This window comes from Salvelinus sp. IW2-2015, linkage group LG4p (genome assembly GCF_002910315.2).
Source record: "Salvelinus sp. IW2-2015 linkage group LG4p, ASM291031v2, whole genome shotgun sequence".
NCBI lineage: Eukaryota > Metazoa > Chordata > Actinopteri > Salmoniformes > Salmonidae > Salvelinus > Salvelinus sp. IW2-2015.
The window spans coordinates 9,095,543-9,116,730 of record NC_036841.1 but is presented as its reverse complement, the minus strand read 5'-3'; the positions used below and the strand labels follow the sequence as shown (position 1 = coordinate 9,116,730).

At 43.6% G+C, this 21,188-nt stretch overlaps 1 long non-coding RNA gene and 2 pseudogenes across 1 annotated transcript; 1 reads left to right on the top strand and 2 right to left on the bottom strand.

The window, feature by feature from the left end:
* The window catches only part of LOC111957611 (ras and Rab interactor 3-like), a 17,125-nt pseudogene extending 10,791 nt beyond the window's left edge, over window positions 1-6,334 (top strand).
* Window positions 6,335-6,401: 67 nt separating this feature from the next.
* Window positions 6,402-6,774, bottom strand: LOC139023787 (uncharacterized). Its single transcript, XR_011474949.1, has 3 exons — window positions 6,700-6,774; window positions 6,563-6,630; window positions 6,402-6,462 (listed from the first exon to the last, which is right to left on the bottom strand). It is a non-coding gene; the product is annotated as an uncharacterized lncRNA (long non-coding RNA).
* Window positions 6,775-10,459: 3,685 nt separating this feature from the next.
* On the bottom strand, window positions 10,460-20,571 carry LOC111960190 (homeobox protein meis3-like; annotated as a pseudogene).
* Window positions 20,572-21,188: the final 617 nt, after the last annotated feature.

Genomic DNA, 21,188 nt, shown 5'->3' with positions numbered 1-21,188 from the left:
ATTTACCGAGGTTAGCTAGCCAGCTATTTGTCGTCCTTAACGTAGGAGACACTGCTAGCTAGCCAACAGCTAGCCAACGTCTACCGAATAGAACTTCCGCACTCAACAACCCGGTCGCATTCCGCTTCGCTCCACAGGTAGTATCACATTTCATTTCATTTCATTACAGTACAACGGTTTGATTTGTTTGATCGTAGCTAGCTACATAGCTAGCTACATAGCCGTCTTTGTATCAAAGATAATTGTGTAGTCTAGAGCGATTTTCCAGGTTAGCTAGCCAGCTATTGTCGTCTTTTTAACGCAACGTAACGTAATCAACACTGCTATAGCTAGCCAGCTAGCCCCGAATAGCAGCACTGTAGAAACTATTACACTCAACGGAACGACTTGATTAGTGTAGTGTCAACAACGCAGCCACTGCCAGCTAGCCTACTTCAGCAGTACTGTATCATTTTAATCATTTTAGTCAATAAGATTCTTGCTACGTAAGCTTAACTTTCTGAACATTCGAGACGTGTAGTCCACTTGTCATTCCAATCTCCTTTGCATTAGCGTAGCCTCTTCTGTAGCCTGTCAACTATGTGTCTGTCTATCCCTGTTCTCTCCTCTCTGCACAGACCATACAAACGCTCCACACCGCGTGGCCGCGGCCACCCTAATCTGGTGGTCCAGCGCGCACGACCCACGTGGAGTTCCAGGTCTCCGGTAGCCTCTGGAACTGCCGATCTGCGGCCAACAAGGCAGAGTTCATCTCACCTATGCCTCCCTCCAGTCCCTCGACTTCTTGGCACTGACGGAAACATGGATCACCACAGATAACACTGCTACTCCTACTGCTCTCTCTTCGTCCGCCACGTGTTCTCGGCTCATAAGGTGAATGCACCAATTTGTAAGTCGCTCTGGATAAGAGCGTCTGCTAAATGACTTAAATGTAAATGTAAATGTAGATCATCAGTTCACCGACTCTGCATCTCACAAAGACACAGCGTTTAGAACCAAAAATCTCACATTTGGACTCATCAGACCTAAGGACAGATTTCTACCGGTCTAATGTCCATTGCTCGTGTTTCTTGGCCCAAGCCAGTCTCTTCTTATTGGTGACCTTTAGTAGTGGTTCCTTTGCAGCAATTCGACCATGACGGCCTGTTTCACGCAGTCACTTCTGAACAGTTGATGTTGAGTTGTGTCTGTTACTTGAACTCTGTGAAGCATTTAATTGGGCTGCAATTTCTGAGGCTAGTAACTCTAATGAACTTGTCCTCTGCAGCAGAGGTAACTCTGGGTCTTCCTTTCCTGTGGCGGTCCTCATGAGAGGCAGTTTCATCATAGAGCTTGATGGTTTTTGCGACTGCACTTGAAGAAACTTTGAAACTTCTTGACATTTTCCGGATTGACTGACCTTCATGTTTTAAAGTAATGACGGACTGTCATTTCTCTTAGCTTACTTGAGCTGTTCTGGACATAATATGGTCATGGTCTTTTACCAAATAGGGCCATCTTCTGTATACCACCCCTACCTTACAACCCCTACAACACAACTGATTGGCTCAAGCGCATTAAGAAGGTAATAAATTCCACAAATTAACTTTTAACAAGGCACACCTGTTAATTGAAATGCATTCCAGGTGACTACATCATGAAGCTGGTTGAGAGAATGCCAAGAGTATGCAAAGCTGTCATCAAAGCAAAGGGTGTCTACTTTGAAGAATCTCAATTATGAGATTTTATCACTTTTTTGTTTACTACATGATTCCATATGTGTTATTTCATAGTTTTGATGTCTTCACTATTATTCTATAATGTAGAAAATAGTAAAAAATAAAGAAAAGCCCTTGAATGACTAGGTGTGTCCAAACTTTTGACTGATACTGTATATGTACACGGACACTCACTGGAAATGAGCCCACCTTATACAGTAGTAACCCTCTTTCGATCTCTGTTTCCCTCTATCTACCTCTGTGTCTGTCTCTCTATTCTGCAGGAGGTTACTACTTGACGTCCCTGTACGCCTCTCTCTTCTACATCAGCAGCTTCCGCCCTCGTCTCGCCACGCGCCAGCTTACCACCGAGGCCCAGCCTCGTCTCACCACGCGCCAGCTTACCACCGAGGCCCAACAATCCCTGAGCCAATGGCATCGCAGGCGCACGGTGCACTGCAACCAATCACGACGCAGCACGAAGCGGAGGACCCTCCGGGGACCTGGGCATGGCGAGAAGGGCAAGGAAAACTCCAGTGACACAGAGCCGGAAACTGGCACAGTTTAACTGATGACCCACCGGCGCCCTCTAGTGTTGTGGCAAAGGCACTGCACATAATCTCAGAGGTTGTGGTAGCGGTGAGGGAGGAGGAGGGCAGCAGAGTGGAGGGTCAAGGACCCCCAGCTGCACAACTCCAGGCCTCACCTCGGAAGGGGAGACAGGACTCAGGTTAGTCTCCGCAGCGTCCATGAGGACCACAGATGCTAACCTCCACAGCGTGGCCTTCGCTCCAGATCAAAACTCCAAACCTACAACCTAATTTTGGCCAAAATTAACCAGATAGATTACTGCTGCCAAGGTTTCCTGTTTCCAAGCTATACAGAGGGTGCTCTAGCAAACAAACAGCAGAGACCTGAGGACACCATCCAACCTGGAACTGAGTGAGTAGTGTTTGGTCTGATGCTATTTTGAAAGCCAAGAATAAAAATACAGTACATTACAATTATATATTTTAATTTATGGAGACTGAATGCTGAGTTAAGGCTGCCAGCCTTCCTAGACAGACCAGATATAACTTCAATTAGCACTAAGGTGTGAAGTGAAAGGTGTTGAAGCCTTTGGGACCAACACGTGGCAGGAGTATTTGAAGCCCCATCCTGCTGTTCAGAGATCATCCACTGGGATTTTCTACAAGAAATCTGCCTCCAGAAATAAAAGTTTCTCCCAAGTGGTTGTGACATCTACTCCTGTTGCCTGCTGCACTGCTGCTTGGATTCCACCTGGCGATCTGTTCACCGTCTGCCCTGGTCTGTCTCCCCCTGACTGGTAGAGGTACCCCCACCACACTCACCCCTCTCTCCTGAGCTTTTGCTCGCCTCCAGCACTCACGCATTATTGGGGTGAGTGACTCTGAATTTACAATGGCTAGCCCCAAGTCGATATATATTTTATTATTTTCTTGTGCATTTTGCTATTTTGCTTTTTGACTCATGACTCCTGCATACTTTGTTGACTACAAACTTTCTTTACCCAACCGTGGGACAGACTATGTTTGTTCCCACACTCGGGACTCTGACTCTCTATTGGTTACACAGACTTTTGGCCTCCCATCCTATTCTAGCCACCTCTCGCCAGCTTTGTAATCATGTTACCTGATGAAATTGCTGTACAATATGATCTTGTTGCCATCTGATGCACATTCAGATGTCATTAATCACCACTGCAGAGCTCTCCCTGTACTAAGCCGTGCCTTGATTGTATTACTGCTGATGATATCTGGAAATGTGCATGTACACCCTGGCCCATCTACTGTTGCTAGCCCCAATTCTGACTTGTGCTCTGATATCTGCTTCACTGATTTCTGCTCTCGTAAAAGCCTGGGTTTTCTGCACGTTAACACTAGAAGCTTATTACCTAAAATGGATCAATTGAAAGTGTGGGTTCACAGCTCCAATCCAGATGTGTTGGTCATTACTGAGACGGGGTTAAGGAAGCGTGTTTTGAATACTGATGTTAACCTTTCTGGTTATAAGCTTTTTCGGCAAGACAGATCTTCCAAAGGTGGGGGAGTGGCAATATTTACCGAGAATCACATTCAGTGCTCGGTTGTCTCCACCAAGTCTGTCCCCAAACAATTTGATTTGCTGGTTTTAAGCATTAAACTTTCAAATAGCTCTTAGTTGACTGTTGCTGGATGCTATCGTCCTCCATCAGCACCGGCCTGTACCCTACCTGCCCTAAGCTCTCTCCTAGCCCTTTACACTAAGTCTGAATTTGTCCTGCTTTGTGACCTAAACGGGGACATGCTTAAACCACCTGACCAAGGACTCCCTAAATCCTTCTCAGATAATTACCAATCCCACAAGGTATGATTTCAAACACCCAGAAAAGGCTACTCTCCTCGATGTTATCTTCACAAATAATCCTGATAGGTATCAGTCTGGTGTTTTCTGTAAAGACCTTAGTGATCACTTTTACAGCCTGTGTTCGCATTGGCTGCTCAGTGAAACGACCTGTTCTGATTTGTCATAGACGTTTGCTAAAAAACTTTAATGAGCAAGCCTTCCTTCATGAACTGGCCTCTGTAAAATGGTATAGAATCAGCTCTGTCGAAGATGCTTGGACCTTCTTTTTTGATATTTCAGTGGTATTGTTAACAAACACGCCTCCGTAAAGAAAATGAGAATTAAAAACAGGTTCAGCCCCTGGTTCGGCTGTGATCTGGCAGAGTTACTCCACCTCAAGAATTGGCATTTGGCACACGCGTACTCAGGCTGACTGGCTGTCTTTCAGGAAAATGACAAATAAGTGCACTCAGGCTATCCGGAAGGCCAAAGTTAGTTACTTTAAGGAGCAGGTCTCTCTCTGTGGGTCTAACCCCAAGAAGTTCTGGAAAACTGTTAAAGACCTGGAGAATAAACCCTCCTCCTCACAGCTGCCCATGTCCCTTAATGTTGATGATGTGGTTGTTACTGACAAGAAGCACATGGCTGAGCTCTTTAATCACCACTTTATTAAGTCAGGATTCCTATTTGACTCAGTCATGCCGCCTTGCCCGTCCAACATTTCCTCATCTCCCACCCCTTCTAATGCGACTATCCCAGATGCTTCCCCCTCTTTTTCCCCTGCCACGCTACAAAGTTTCTCCCTGCAGGCAGTCGCTGAGTCCGAGGTGCTAAAAGGCGCTCCTTAAACTTGACCCCCAAAAAACATCTGGGACAGATGGTTTAGACCCTTTCTTCTTTAAGGTTGCTGACCCTATCATCGCCAAGCCTATCTCTGACCTTTTTAACCTGTCTCTCCTCTCTGGGGAGGTTCCCATTGCTTGGAAGGCAGCCACGGTTCGTCCTTTATTTAAAGGGGAGATCAAGCTGATCCTAACTGATCCAAAAGTGTCGGAAAAACTTGTCAATAGTCAACTGACTGGCTTTCTTGATGTCCATAGTATTCTCTCAGGTGTGCAATCTGGTTTCCGCTCAGGTTATGGATGTGTCACTGCAACCTTAAAGGTCCTCAATGATGTCACCATTGCCCTTGATTCTAAGCAATATTGTGCTGCTATTTTTATTGACTTGGCCAAAGCTTTTGAGAAGGTAGACCATTCCATTCTTGTGGGCCGGCTAAGGAGTATTGGTGTCTCTGAGGGGTCTTTGGCCTGGTTTGCTAACTACCTCTCTCAAAGAGTGCAGTGTATAAAGTCAGAAAATCTGTTGTCTCAGCCACTGCCTGTCACCAAGGGAGTACCCCAAGGCTCGATCCTAGGTCACACACTCTGCGCACACATCCCTGGGTCGCTCGTCTTTTCAGTTCGCTGCCGCTAGCGACTGGCACGAGCTGCAACAAACACTCAAACTGGACAGTTTTATCTCAATCTCGTCATTCAAAGATTCAATCATGGAAACTCTTACTGACAGTTGTGGCTGCTTTGTGTGATGTATTGTTGTCTCTACCTTCTTGCTCTTTGTGCTGTTGTCTGTGCCCAATAATGTTTGTACCATGTTTTGTGCTGCTACCATGTTCTTGTTATGTTGCTACCATGCTGTGTTGTCATGTGTTGCTGCCATGCTATGTTGTCTTAGGTCTCTCTTTATGTAGTGTTGTGTTGTCTCGCTTGTCGTGATGTGTATTTTGTCCTATATTTATATTGTATTTATTTGTTTTATTTTTAATCCCAGGCCCCCGTCCCCGCAGGAGGCCTTTTGGTAGGCCGTCATTGTAAATAAGAATTTGTTCTTAACTGACTTGCCTAGTTAAATAAAGGTTAAGAATTGGGGCAAAGCATGGAGGCTTTCAGCAGGCTGGAAATGTATTTTCAACACTATTGATGTATTTTCCATGTTGACCACTAAGTTGCAGTACCACACCACTTTTGTCCGTTTCCTCTGGGTTGCAATAGTCAAGCATAACAGTAGAGCTTATTAGTGCATAAGGAGTTTGAGAAAGGGAGAGAAATGTGTTGAGATGCCTGAATTAACAGCTATCAGGAAATAACTGTTGATCAGATTGTATTATGTTATGTGTAATATGTACTGTTTTAAACTTAATTTTGTCATTATTTTAATCAACATTATTTTTCATGCTTTAGGATGGTGAAATGTGAAATTATGTTGGCATACTATAAAAACACCATTCTAGACATCTGCACATTAGAATACTTTGATGCTAAAGAGTGAACAGTGGAGCAGACAGGTCCTTATTACCATACACAGACACATACTGTAATATATACAAGCCCATGTATTACCATACACAGACACATGGTACCTCTACCACACAGGCACATACTGTAATATATGACAAAGCCCATGTATTACCATACACAGACACATGGTTACCTCTTACCACACCAGCAGAACATCGGTACCTCTACCACACAGGCACATACTGTAATATATACAAGCCCATGTATTACCATACACAGACACATGGTACCTCTACCCACACAGGCACATACTGTAATATATAACAAGCCCATGTATTACCATACACGACACATGGTACCTCTACCACACAGGCACATACTGTAATATATACAAGCCCATGTATTACCATACACCGACACATGGTACCTCTACCACACAGGCACATACTGTAAATATACAAGCCCATGTATTACCATACACAGACACATGGTACCTTCTACCATACACAGACACATGGTACCTCTACTAGCCATGTACCACAGACCACATGGTACCTCTACCATACACAGACACATGGTACCTCTCTACCATACACAGACACATGGTAACTCTACCTCTACCATACACAGACACATGGTACCTCTACCATACACAGACACATGGTACCATGGTACCTTGTGGTCCCGTGTGGCTCAGTTGGTAGAGCATGGCGCTTGCAACGCCAGGGTGTGGGTTCATTCCCCACGGGGGGACCAGGATGAATATGTATGAACTTCCAATTTGGTAAGTCGCTCTGGATAAGGCGTCTGCTAAATGACTTAAATGTAAAATGTAAATGTACCTCTACCATACACAGACACATGGTACCTCTACCATACACAGACACATGGTACCTCTACCATACACAGACACATGGTACCTCTACCTCTACCATACACAGACACATGGTACATCTACCATACACAGACACATGGTACCTCTATCATACACAGACACATGGTACCTCTACCACACAGACACATGGTACCTCTACCACACAGACACATGGTACCTCTACCACATAGACACAGACGACACAAACAAGCCCCCGCGCCCACACACACACACACACGGGCATACTGTAATATATACATGCACATGCAATTACTTATACAGAATGCCTCGTATGCAAATGAACGCACACACACACGTGCCCTCCCATACATTCATACATATGAAACCGCCACATTCAGAATTTTAAATGAGCAACCTAATCAAATTTGCCTAATGAGACATCTGGCATTCTGCCTGCTTTTCGATCTTTTAACCAGGTCTAAGAAACATCTGGGCTCTTCATCAGCCCAGTCAAACCTGATGAGAGACTGATGGAGGAACAGTGGCTGAGACTTTACCTACTACACACACATACATACATGATCACGTGATATATTATGCATACATGGGACTATATTACACATTCAGTCCAGCCGTGAATTTGATATATGGCGGGGACGAGCACACAGATGGCAGACGCCTCAGGCTTTTAAAATTAGGACTTCGCTAGCTAGCTGCAGCTAAACATAGAGGCCGTCCTGATGCAGAGTGCGAGAAAGAGAGAGGGGAGAGGGAGAGAGAAAAAGATGGTCACACAAAGATACCCACTCGCACACATACTCACACACACAAAGTACGTACACATCCAAGCACAAGGCAACGCCAGAACAATAGACAGTCACACACACATTCTGGAAAAACATGAATATTCACACTAAACAGTATATCACAAACACTTGTTCCTCACACTAAATGTATACCAGTGTGCCTGGTGTGTGTTCTCCCCTCCCCCTTGATTGACAGGCATCTAACAAGCAGCTGTTCTAATGGGCCTGGCAGCCTCTCCTAATAGTGATAAATAGATGAGAGACATTTGTGAATCAGGACCAAACACTTTCAATCAATTATTCACGACATTACTCCAGTTTATGCATCATCAGGCTGCTACACATCCTGGCTGTTCCCAGGCTAGAAACTGTATTTGAACTCTGTGGTAAACGACAGTAGGAGCTACCAACTCTTGTTTTCCCCTCTCTGGCTGACAGATAAAATGGTTACTTTCTACATCGTCCTGCATGATTTTTAATGAAGGCTTGTGAAAGCGAGCAGAGCATCGACGTTGGATCCTGACCTGTCTGCTCTGACTATGGTCGTTCCATTTGGGACAGCACGTCACCGAGCTGTTCTGTCTGTCACTGTCTCTCTGGCCTCCACTCTTATTTTGTTTGTCCCTTTTGTCCTATTCTGCTCTTTCACTCGTTGTCACAAACCGCTTCCCCCTGTTGAGGCTTTGTAGTCGGACACTTTTCCTCTAGCTTTCTCTCACTCTTTCTTTCTCTCCCTCTCCTCCCCCCTGTGTGCAGCTCTCTCCCCCTTGTCTGAACTCTGACAGGTGTGTAATTGAATGATTAATGACCACCAGAGGCCCTCCTCCGCACACACACACACAAACACACTTGCGCGCGCACACACATTCAGCATTCCGCATTCCGCTTAAAAACAAACCACACACACAGACATCTAAACAAAATGGAGATTTTTCCTCTTTTCGTGCACCTTTTCATTCATTCAGACCTATTAGCTATAGCATTGATACATATACAGTATGCATATTTTTATTTAAACACACTCAAATACAGAGTTGCTCATATAGGAAGCAATATTGTTTAGCCATTGTATTTCTGTAACACAAATAATCTGTAACACATGTCTGCCAAAATCCTGCTGGGATTCATTATATTTGTACAATGTTCTCACAAATATTGAATACATCTGGTTTACATTAAGGTTAAGTTACTGTTATATTTACAATATAAATATATATTTTTTAAAGCTGTATTCCCCCAAAATGTGTGTTTATAATATTTTCTCCTGCTCTAGCCTTCCAGTTCCTCCAGTTTTGGGTTATTTCATTATTAAGATAGACTTAGTTGCCATAATGACTTCACACTATATGCTTCCCTCACTGAGCTCTGTGGCTGTGCACACTGTTCTCTCTCCCTTCTCTTTCCCAGTATTGGCACATTTATGCAATGCAATTTCCACTAGCTAATGGATTTTGTGTTTGTGTGAGGCTACGGACTCTAGCTATCAAAAGCAATCATAAAGTGAAAACAGTATGAATAGCATCTCACTCCTGCTGTCTGTCTGTTTGTTGTTGGCTCAGATCTCCTTCAGACTATCATACAGTCACTTATGTTCTCTATGGGACTATGGTGTTTAAATAATAATTGTAAGTGCTTTTCCAGCTCCAAAGTCACTTGACCTAGTCAAGATAATAAGCAAGAGGAACACGTTCGTAAATGAACTCATACATATGTTCAGGAAGCTCGATGTAAACAATGGACCTGCAGTGCAACACATTTTGAACCAACTGTGTGTGTCCACGGATTGGGGACAAAATTTATAGCTGGGACACGACTAGCATGGCATGGGTTACACACAAAAAAAGAGAGAGTGACAAGATGGACAAGGCATATGAGTGTGTGGACAGGAAAATATGTGGTGGGACTTGGAGTCAGCCCTGAGGGTCATAAAGCCAGGCCATTTCCTGTTGACCCTTGTATGAACTCTGACCCCTGCTGCAGGCTGCATCTATCACAGGACAGGGGTGAGGTGGGGATTGAATGGATGGCCGGGTGGAGGAGGAGGGTTTAGGCCAGGCCAAATGCTGTTTGAATTGTGTTTGACATTTAATGAGTAATCACTTTGGCTTGGATTTGAACCTTGTTGCACATGGCCCTGCAGATGGGAGGAGGTATAAAGTGAATGAGGAAGGAATGTGGAAAGACAGAGTGAAAATGAGGAGTAAAAAATTAACAAAGAGCTAAACTAAGGGAGAGAGGTCAGGGAAGATGCTAGGCTAGAAAAATAAGAAAAGAAGGGGGTACAAAACTGCAGCATACATCAATTGAAAATGAGTCAATTAGCATATAGTAACGACATGTGATTGCACCAGGAAGAAAATATTAATATTTTCAAGATTACCTAATACTGATTTGTGTATTTCATTACCGTGTTGACACTTTTTACATCTGACAGCGAATAATTGGAGGGCAAACTCAAAGAAAAAGTCATTCACACACTTTTACAAAAGAAAGGTTTTAATACTATAAGCAAAATCATAACTGTAACATCGTTATCATCAATTATTGTCATCAACATTTGGAAATAAATTATTTTATCAGAGACCCATAAGGGCCTGAGGAAGATGCAGCATGTGTAAAGTCCTTTGGCTGTCCTCCTCAAACACAACGGCAGACAACATGGACCGTGAAATGGTATGACAGGATCGTGTGTGTGTTCACTGTTTGGCTTATGATGTGGATCCCACAGTAAACCCTACTATTCATGTCTGACAGGATCTTAAGGAGGTAAGTGATCAACTCATTCCAACGTATTTAAACAACCAAGGTACGTCCTTGAACAAATTGAGAGAGACAAATTGAGCTCATTCATAGTGTACAAGAATCATGCAGAGTGATGCCCTGGAAGATCACTGTTCACAGGACTTTTGTCAGGTCCCACCTTCTGACACATATAAATACAAAAATAGATCTAAAAAAAGACAAATGAAATACGGTGGGTGTGTGTGACAGTTGTCGGTGTGGGAGACTGGGTGTGGCCTGGGGCGTGGAGGAGAGAGGTTAGAGTGTATCGCTGGCGTTCTGTCCAATCACAACGCTTCAAGCCTGGGCTGTGTGAGGTCATAAGAGTTACGGAGGTTAAGGTGACCCAGGCAGATCGGGAGCTGTGTGTCTGACCTGTGTCTTTCCGTCTTTCCGTTTGGTTGGCCAGTAGGCCAGGTGGGAGAGAGAGGCGAGTTGGCTGGTCAGTGGTCCGTGTGGGGTGTTCCTCTATGCTCCTAGAGGGGGCGCTATCTTGGGAGTCAGACAGCTCACTGTCACCACAGAGTATGTAGAGAGGGAAGGGGCTGAGGCGCTCGCCTCTTCCACTCTGAAGTGGGTTTGGCTCACACTCAAGGGCTCAGCGTGGTGTGTGTCTTTGTCTACGTCTGAGATGGAATATAAGTATGTTATTGATGGTATAAGAGGGGCAGCGGTGGTATGTTAAGGAAGTGTATGCATGTTGACAGCAATGGCCTTGAGTGGGTTGAGTGACTGTGGAAGTTAGTGTCTTACGGCGGGAATGTAAACATTTGGCTGCGCCATGCTGTCGTAGTTAGCGTGTGGCGGGTGGTGAGCCCCCATCTCCCCCAGGATGGCCCCTCTCTCCCTCTCCTTCACACCCTTCCTTCTCAGTTAGTGGGCGTGTATGTCCAGGCCCTGGCCTATGAGGGGATCGCGGGGTGGGGGTGGGGCGGTGCAGCAGCATGGCGGGGTGGGGGCCGGGTAGGGGTGCAGGACGGGCCGGCGTGGGGTAGCCAGACTGGGACAGCAGGCCCCGGGGTACTCTCTGGGAAGAGACGGCATCCCCTGAAGACCTGTGGAGGGGAGAGAGTGAGAGAGAGAGACAGAGCGAGAGAGAGAGGAATTTATATTAGGAGGTACTGTACAACAACATACCACCGAACGTGCCACCAAATGATTGGTAAAAACACTAGGGTCATGTTCAGTCTGGCACACCATAGCAAAACCTTTTCAAATGGAAAAGAGCATTTCTTATTGGAGTTCTGGTAGTGCCTCCCTGCTTCAGTCCGTTTTCTTCTCTTTGTTGCCTAATGAACATGACCCAGTCGTCCTTATCTCTGTCTTCTACCTGCTGCCCTGAGACCCAGGTGGGCTTGGCCGTCCAGTCCGTAGCCCCCGTGCTGCTCCCTCTGGGCTGTAAGGACCACCTTGACCTGGTCAACCAACACACAACCCACATTATTCACCTAACCTGAATGTCCATATCGATCAGCTACACACATATGCATTCAAAATACACACCTATAGCATCAGTACAACCTAGGATTTATAATACGTCAGTAACAATACATTAGTGGTAATTATTACCTGAGCGATTTGACTGGTCAATCATGGGCTGTACTATTCTCCGTCTTGCATTGATAAACCTGGAGAGGAAGGAGGGGATATGAAAAAGAGGGAGAATAGGAGCAGAGAACACAAAGAGGAGGAGAACTGAATGGAAGGAGAGTCAGTTAATGGAGAAAAGGGCTAACTCTGGGAATATTAACCTTTCACTTTTACAACCACTTAACCCCTTCATGGTTCACCGTCAATCCACATTAGGACAGAGGGAGTATGGATCTCTGGGTGATAATGGATTGTCAGTATTGATGGGTCAGCGGAGGTCATGCTAAGGTCCGGGCGACAAGGGGCACAGTACAGTAGTAAAACACAGAGCTGATCATTGGTTATTGATCAAGGGGTACTGACCAGTTGTTGACCTGCAGAATGGTCAGGCCTGTGTCCTGTGCCAGCTGCTTCTTCTGCTCCTCTGAGGGGTATGGGTGCTGGGAAGGGACATTCAGAAAAAGGGCGTTATGTATTTGCCAAACTGGTTGAGATTCAGCAGAGCATGTCTAGCCTTTGCTTTTGGCATAGATTATCATTGCATAAAATCATAAAATGTTTAATTTGGCTCACACATACACCACACATACACCACACATACACCACACATACCACCACACATACACCACACACACACCACACATACACCACACACAAATGGCTCCACAAGATATCTATGTAGAATTAAAAACCCAAAGCATGTCAATAAGGGAGTTCTTCAACCATTAGATGAATACTAATGACTGACATTACATCTGAATTAATCTCTCTCTCTCTCTCTCACTCTCACTCACTCACACTCACACAGAGTCATAATTAAATGAGAATGACTTCAGAGTTTTTCCAATATAACTGCTAATTATCAGAATGACTTCAATTCACCATAAATTGTTCTCTCTCTGTTCAGAACTATTCAATATTGAACCTCTATTCACACATTATCTCTGTCATTTCATTCCATTTTCAACTTATTTTTTTGCATTATGTGAACGATATCCCCTTCCTCCTCTCCCTCGTTCCTCTCCTCTCGGCTCCCCTCTGCTTTTCTCTGCTTCTATCTGTCATTCTTCTCTCACTATTATTTCTACTGTCTCTCTTTTCTCACCGATAAATGCTGGAAGAGCCATGCCCTCATGATGTTGGTTGCCAGTTTGGGGAAAATGCCCCTCTTCTTGTTGTTCCTTCTGTCTCGGTCCGTATCGTCCTCCTCTCCCGTACTGGGGGAGGCCACGCCCCCATCCAAACCATCCCCTGCCAGAGGACAATAGAGATATGGCATTAGCACAGTACGGTGTGGTGTGTGTGTGTGTGTGTTGTGGTGTGTGTGTGTGTGTGTGTGTGTGTTGTGTGTGTGTGCTGTGCGTGCGTGCGTGCGTGCGTGCGTGCGTGCGTGCGTTGCGTGCGTGCGTGCGTGCGTGCGTGCGTGCGTGCGTGCGCGTGCGTGCGTGCGTGCGTGCGTGCGTGCGTTGCGTGCGTGCGTGCGGCGTGCGTGCGTGCGTGCGTGCGTGCGTCGTGCGTGCGTGCGTGCGTGCGTGTGCGTTAACATGTCCAATTGATGTCAGGTTTATTTGTGTATGTCGATTATGTTGTTAGCATGAGTGTTTGAAAAGACAAGTGTGTGTTTGTGCAGGCGTGTGTATGAGTTAGTGTGTTAGAGGTACCCGTATCGCTGCAGTTGTCTGTGCTGTGTGAAGGCAGGCCACACGACATGCCAGGGGTCCCTAGCGGAGTGGACGCACAGTCATCTGGATCCCGCAACCACGACTGATTCTACAGAGAGCGCGGGAAGGACAGAGAGAGAAACATATTGAGATGAACAGGAAAATGAAGACGGTCCGCACTCAGTATTTGTAGTCAAAGAAAGCAACATTTATTCCCTCTTTACGGACAGGTGTTTTGCCTGACAGGGCTTCATCAGTGTCTTTTTCAGAGACATATTGAGAGAGAGATATAGTGTGAAATCTGCTAGCCAATCGTCATTCAAGTGTCACCTACCTGCTCTGACAGACTAGTGCAGGAGCCAGTGAAATCCTCCACGTCAGACTTGGACCCGCCCTCCCTGTCATCCAGAATCAGGTCTGTGGGCATCTTGCCTTTCAGGCAGGTGATGTAGCGATTGCAGAAGTTATCACACAGGTCATGAACCTGGAGAATAGAAGACGAGGAAGAGGGAGAAGAGGTGGTGTCAGGAAATAGTATAGTACTGTGTGGTTTAGGTGTGTGACGGCTGATCATATCTGGTTTGCCTGCAGTCAGCAGTCACTAGTCTGAATCATAAAGGGTAAGAGGGGAGAGAAACAGAAAGAGAGACAGAGACAGAGAGCGAGAGAGACATATTTTAGATGAGTGAAGAAGCACACCTTTTCCAGCTCCAACAGGTGGAACCGTAGTACCTGGATGGCCTGGATCATCTGAGGAGAAGAACAGATTGGTAGCTATGAACACAAGCTATTCCATATTGTAGCCTATAATATTACTATGACTGAAAAACATGCGTATGAGTTATCCTTAATCGATTTCTAAATTACTGTGTGCCGCTACATGTACGCTATAAGCATTTGGTTATTGTTCTGTTAAAGTATACACGTGTTATTTTCATACCAGGTTGTCCAGTTCAGGATTTGTAGAAAAAATGGGCTTCTCTGAGCGAATCTGAATTACAAAAGGAAAGAAAGATGGATAATGGTTGGAGCTCGGCGCTTACGATTTTCCCTGTACCCTGTAATTACACCTGCAACACTGTACATGTGACTATTAAACTTCTAATCTAAAAACTAATCTAATCATGAATCCTTGTCACTATGATACATCCCACATACAGTACACAGCTGTTCTCTGATTGGCTCGTAGAGATGTAACTCACCTGTTTGGCGAAGGCTGCAATGTCATCGTTGAAGGAGTCTGAGGAGCATACATCACTGTGATTGGTCAGGCCTTGGAGGTGGGGAGGGACTGAGTGGGATGTGACGTCCCGCGGTGAGCAGGTGGCCAGCTCACACTTCTCAAACACCAGGGCCAGCAATGGAAACAGAGGATGACTGTGCACACAGAACACACACAGAGTTAACATGGGCACACACACACACACACTCTCTCTCGCTGTCCTCACACACATGCATGTACACAATACACACACACATCCCAGCAAATGTATATAGGCACAGAGCACACTGACAGTAAATATACATGCATACTGTTGGAATGAAAAAGAAATCTAACAAACACACACACACAAACTGCAGTGAAATAGTTATTTTCTGCTCACCCATAGATCTGGTCCCTGTGGTGTTTGAGGGAATCTGGGACAGTGTGGCCATAGTGAGGGGGGTGCAGTGACCTCATGGCCTCTCCATACCCCCCCACGGGCATGCCCTCTGACCCTGAGTAGTGCACCAGGTCTTCATACTGAGGAACAAGGGGGAGAGACATAACATATTGAACATGTGCGTTGGGGTGTATTTTAATCATCTGCATTTTGTTGTGGAGAGAAGTGGAGAAAGTGTGTGTGTGTGTGTGTGTGTATGTGTGTGTGTGCTGTGTTGTGTGTGTGTGTGTGTGTGTGTGTGTGTGTGTGTGTGTGTGTGTGTGTGTGTGTGTGTGTGTGTGAGAGAGAGAGCAAGAATGAAAGAAAGAGAGAGAGAAATTAGGAGATGAGGCCCCCTGTGAATATGGAAGCAGATCACTTCGAAGCTGTAGCTAATTTTCTGACTAGAGGCTTCTTGCTGAGCAGTTTTTCAGAGGGAAAAGAGACATCCACACTGGGACAATTGACATGAGATAAACAAACACACACAGATTCATACATAAACATGAGCCTATGCTCTCTATCTCTCACACACTCTGTCAGTCTCATATCTCTCTCTCAACCTCACAGAGCTGATGTGTGTTAAACTGCAGCTGACTTCAGTCTCCAAGGCTTTTCTCCTGTCATCAAAAGCCAGCGGTTTTCTCCTGGATTAAAGTATGGCCAATCATAGTCCCATATGGCTGCGTGATCACAGCGTGCACCTGCTCTGCGGTTTTGTCGGGCCACCTTTTGTTTCATGGATACTCGCTATTAACACAATCACCAATATCAGATTCCGCGCCTTTCTTTACACGAGCTCTCCGATTACAGTGCGACTGTAGCCGCTGTGCGTCAACGGATCAAAGCATTGAAATCAACATGACGAATTCTTCAAATTGTCCCAAAAGGCATGAGGCTGAGCTTCAAATGTGAGAAACACTTACAATGTTCATACGATTATAATTAACTGCAATCCTCATATTTATCATGATAGCTCAAAGAGAGAGCTTAGTTTTCTATACCTATATATAGGCATAAGCGATATCATTTAATTTTCTCGGCAACTAAATTGAACATGTTTGTTTTTTTACCACATAGGTTATTACATATATTAGAAATATTAACGCTGACAATTAACCACAGACCAGTGTATGGATACATAGAATGCGCATCCTTCATATTTTGTTCTTGCAGTTGTTTTACTTAATAAATCAGATAGAAGAAACTATTCAAAGTCCTGTTTGAATTTGCAATGTGCAACATATTCAATACATACAAATCACTTTCCACCAGATTGCCTGTTGGCAAAAACAAAGTTTGCAAACATTCGCCTTTAGCCTGTATTTCCAAAGCCATTCAACAGTTTCATTATTCTCAAGTTGAAAATATGTTTTTGTCCAACATTTTCTCAGACAAATGCAATATATTTTATTCGAGTAGCCTATGTTCAAAATAAAAAGCAACAATGGGTAGGCCTACGTAAATGTACATTTGTATCCTACGTTGTCCCAACATCCTGCTTATTCCAATGAAAAGTGATAGAGTTTGTGACAATAGTTTTCTATTTAGTATACATGTAGGCCTAATACACGTAGGTAGTCTATGCAAAAACAGAAAGCTCTACAGGTTTCCAAACGGATCTATTTTCTTTCGGTTGAAGGTAGCCTAAAAGCAATATGCTCGAATGACAGGCAAGTGCCACCAATTGTAAACAGTGGGATAAACTGTATATTTTACAGGACATGGGACAACATATATAATTTATCAAATTCACTTCCCTTTGGTGCATATAACCAGAATTAGGCTAATTATGGATAATTGACTGATACACTTTCTTGACCTGGTTTCAGTGAACTAAAGTTGCCTATGTCTGAATTGTAATCAAATTTGACAAATAAAGTACCTGTTTTGTTGACTTTAATTAGGGTAAATTACGAAATTCTTAACAGGATTAGAATAATATAACGAAAATCAAATGTAAAATGTCAATGAAAAGCGACTGCGTAATTGTCATCTGTAGGCCTAATTACAGTAAACGGAAAAATCCTATCCTGAAAATCTACTTTGATAAGCACGACCCGAAGCTGTTGACACCAAGGCTATATGACATATCAAAATGTCTTTCCTCACTCAACTGCAAGCCGAACGTGTTATTACAACACAGATAAGAAATGGCCTAAATTTCATCTGACCTATTACCCTTTTTCCGTTTTAATTAAACATCAAGACAGATACAGAAAAGAGCAACAGTTCATTGCATGGGAGTTTGACAAGTTACTCTAAAATGTGGTAGATATTCAGCAGGTTATTGGTGTGTGTGTGTGATAAAATGTCATGAGTAGCCTACTATGGCAATTATCTTTAGGAATAGGAAAGAGTAGCACAGTGCACATAGCAACGGGATCCGCGAGCCGCCGACACACTATAGCAAAAGACTTGACCTACTTAGCGACTTGGTCTGCCTCACCTGTCTCTCTTTTTCCTCGACCTACTCACCACACCTCATACTGTATATGGACATATCATGTCTTTCCATTTTCACAACCACTTTTATTAGTCCAATAATCGACTATTAATTCCAGCAGGAAACACACAATCTCAGTTTTAAATAGACTGTATTTCAAATATTACACTATACATATTGAACCCCAGATAAACGTTTATGGTTATCAAGAGAGAGTTTTTACACCCTATATAAGAGCTATATAGTCCATAAGACTCCTGAACATCTAATCAAATGGCTACCCAGACTATTTGCATTGCTCCCCTCCTCCTCTTTTACACCGCTGCTACTCTGTTGTTATCATCTATACATAGTCACATTAATAACTCTACCTACATGTACATATTACCTTAACTAACCCGTGCCCCGCACATTGGCACTGTACCGGTACCCCCCTGTGTATAGTCTCGTTATTGTTATTTAACTGCTGCTCTTTAATTGTAACTTTTATTTCTTATTCTTACCCGTATTTTTTTTAACAGCATTGTTGGTTAGGGGCTCGTAAGTATGCATTTCACTGTAAGGGGAAATGTACCTGTTGTATTCGGCGCATGTGCCTCATACAATTTGATTTGATTTGATGATTTGTTTATAGTGCTAAAGCCCTTGTAAAACAATGAAAATAGTATCATTCTGACAGTTGTTCACTTATACGTGACCCTATATTGAAATATAAAGAAAAGTTAACAGCTAATTTATAAGCAATATAATATATGAAATGTATAGGACACTATGTAGACTATATGAAATGTATAGGACACTATGTAGACTATATGAAATGTATAGGACACTATGTAGACTATATGAAATGTATAGGAACACTATGTAGACTATATGAAATGTATAGGAACATCTATGTAGGACATAGATATAGAAATGTATAGGACACTATGTAGACTATATGAAAGTGTATAGGACACTATGTAGACTATATGAAATGTATAGACACTATGTAACTATATGAAATGTATAGGACACTATGTAGACTATAATGAATGTATAGGACACTATGTAGACTATATGAAGATGTATAGGACACTATGTAAACTATATGAAATGTATAGGACACTATGTAGACTATATGAAATGTATAGGACACTATGTAGACTATATGAAATGTATAGGCTATTTCCACATTTCAAACTAGGCTACTTGACATTATATCAACACGACCCTAATTATTTAGGTCAGGTCAGTCTATTTAGGAATATTTAGAGCATGCACAATTATGTCAATAAGGTTATTCCTTAATACCTTGATGTGAACTCCTTGACATATTGCTGCTGCCTTCATTGGCCCTGTATAGCTGGGAGCTGTGGCCTACGCGACGGAGGACAGGGAGAGAGGCTAGACAGGCAGCGAGGGGCGCTACGTCAACGCGTAAGGACCGAGCAAAGAGGCACAATTCTACATAATAACCAAACTAGCAAGATTATTAACTGGAGAGAATGATACAGACTACCGTGATAGTACAAATGATGAGTGAGTGTAAAGGATGCAGTAGAATAGAGTAAACAGCCATCCTACCCTCTTATCCATGCGACACGGAAGCCAATCCTACTCCGGGAAGGATGAGACCAGACCCGCTGTCCAGCGCAGGCGTCCTGCCTCCTGTATCCAGATGATCTGATGAAATAATGCGCTCTTTAATAAACGAATAGAGGTGGAATTATAACAGTTGAAGCATCAAACACTTAAATCTCATCATTATTTACAAGGGGGTTGGTTAGAAAAAATGAACAGCTGATCCGGAGTGTAGACCATAATTAGGCTACACCAATAGCCTAGGCTACTATGGGCTACAATAGGCTACATATATTCCCGAAGTAAATCGAATCGTTACTTTTATTGCAAGCAAGCAGCTTTATGATCCAAAGTTAGAGGTCCACGACCATAAAAGCGATGTGTATTTAATATATATCACTAATAAGAATACATCAACCATTAGGCTGTTACATGCAGGCATCATACAATACACTATTTTAGAAAAATATGATTCCATAAAATATCCCACCGAAACCTAGATTTGACGTATAGGCTATAGTCACTCTCAGGCTGTGCTCGAGATATCCTGCATGGGCTTCGGTTTCGAGAGCGTTGTGGTAGGTCCGCACGTTATGTTTTTGGGTCCGGCTCGCAGATGCTTGGCGAGGAGAAATAGCGTCCTTTTTGGCCGTTCTCGCTGTCCATGGACTGTCGCGGCAGGCTGGAAAATGTCACAGCGACTTGAGGGATGTTGCTTTAAACATTGAGAGAGGCAGAGACTATGTGGGGAGAGATGGTGGTCGGGAGTTGTTTGGGGGGTCAAAACACGACGGGGTCTCTCACCCCCACCTTCTTTTCACACACACTCGCGCATTACAAACGCAGGATCCCCTCGTTTATTCCAATGGCACGCACTACACTCACGTAGCATGCATTAGCACAGTTTATTCGCTCCCGTTCACGGTTGCTGAGCCATGACAAGATAATGTCTGATAACTCGAAGATTTGAAGTCGAACACAGCTTTCTCTTCATATTCCATAATCTGCAGGATAGTGCGCGCATTTATTAATGAGCACCATACAACCGTTATTGGTATTGGAAATAATGTTAATATTGTTTCCAACACTTGCCTCAAACATCTGGGTATCCCAACTCTCAGTAACTGCATTTGTTGTTTTTAGTAGCATGTCAAATTAAGTAAAATTCACATAAAATGCTGATGATTCTTTCTGATAGGCTATTGACATGTTGGTTATTGGCCGCACAATTCAGAATTCAGATACATTTCTGTATAGCCACGTTCATTCAACAACCCTGGAACAACCCACCACAGTGCATTTTGGTAACATATACAGTAAGTAATTATAGAAGAGGCTATTAAATGTCTCATACATTGGTTCTACGCAAGATATCATATAGTTTTACGCATGATAACATTATTTTAGGATGGCAAATCAGGTCCTAAATCATTTTCAATAGGGAAGGCCTATGACAATACATTTATTGGCTACATTTATTGGCTGATAATGACTATAATAGTGTTTTTTTGTTGACTTTATGT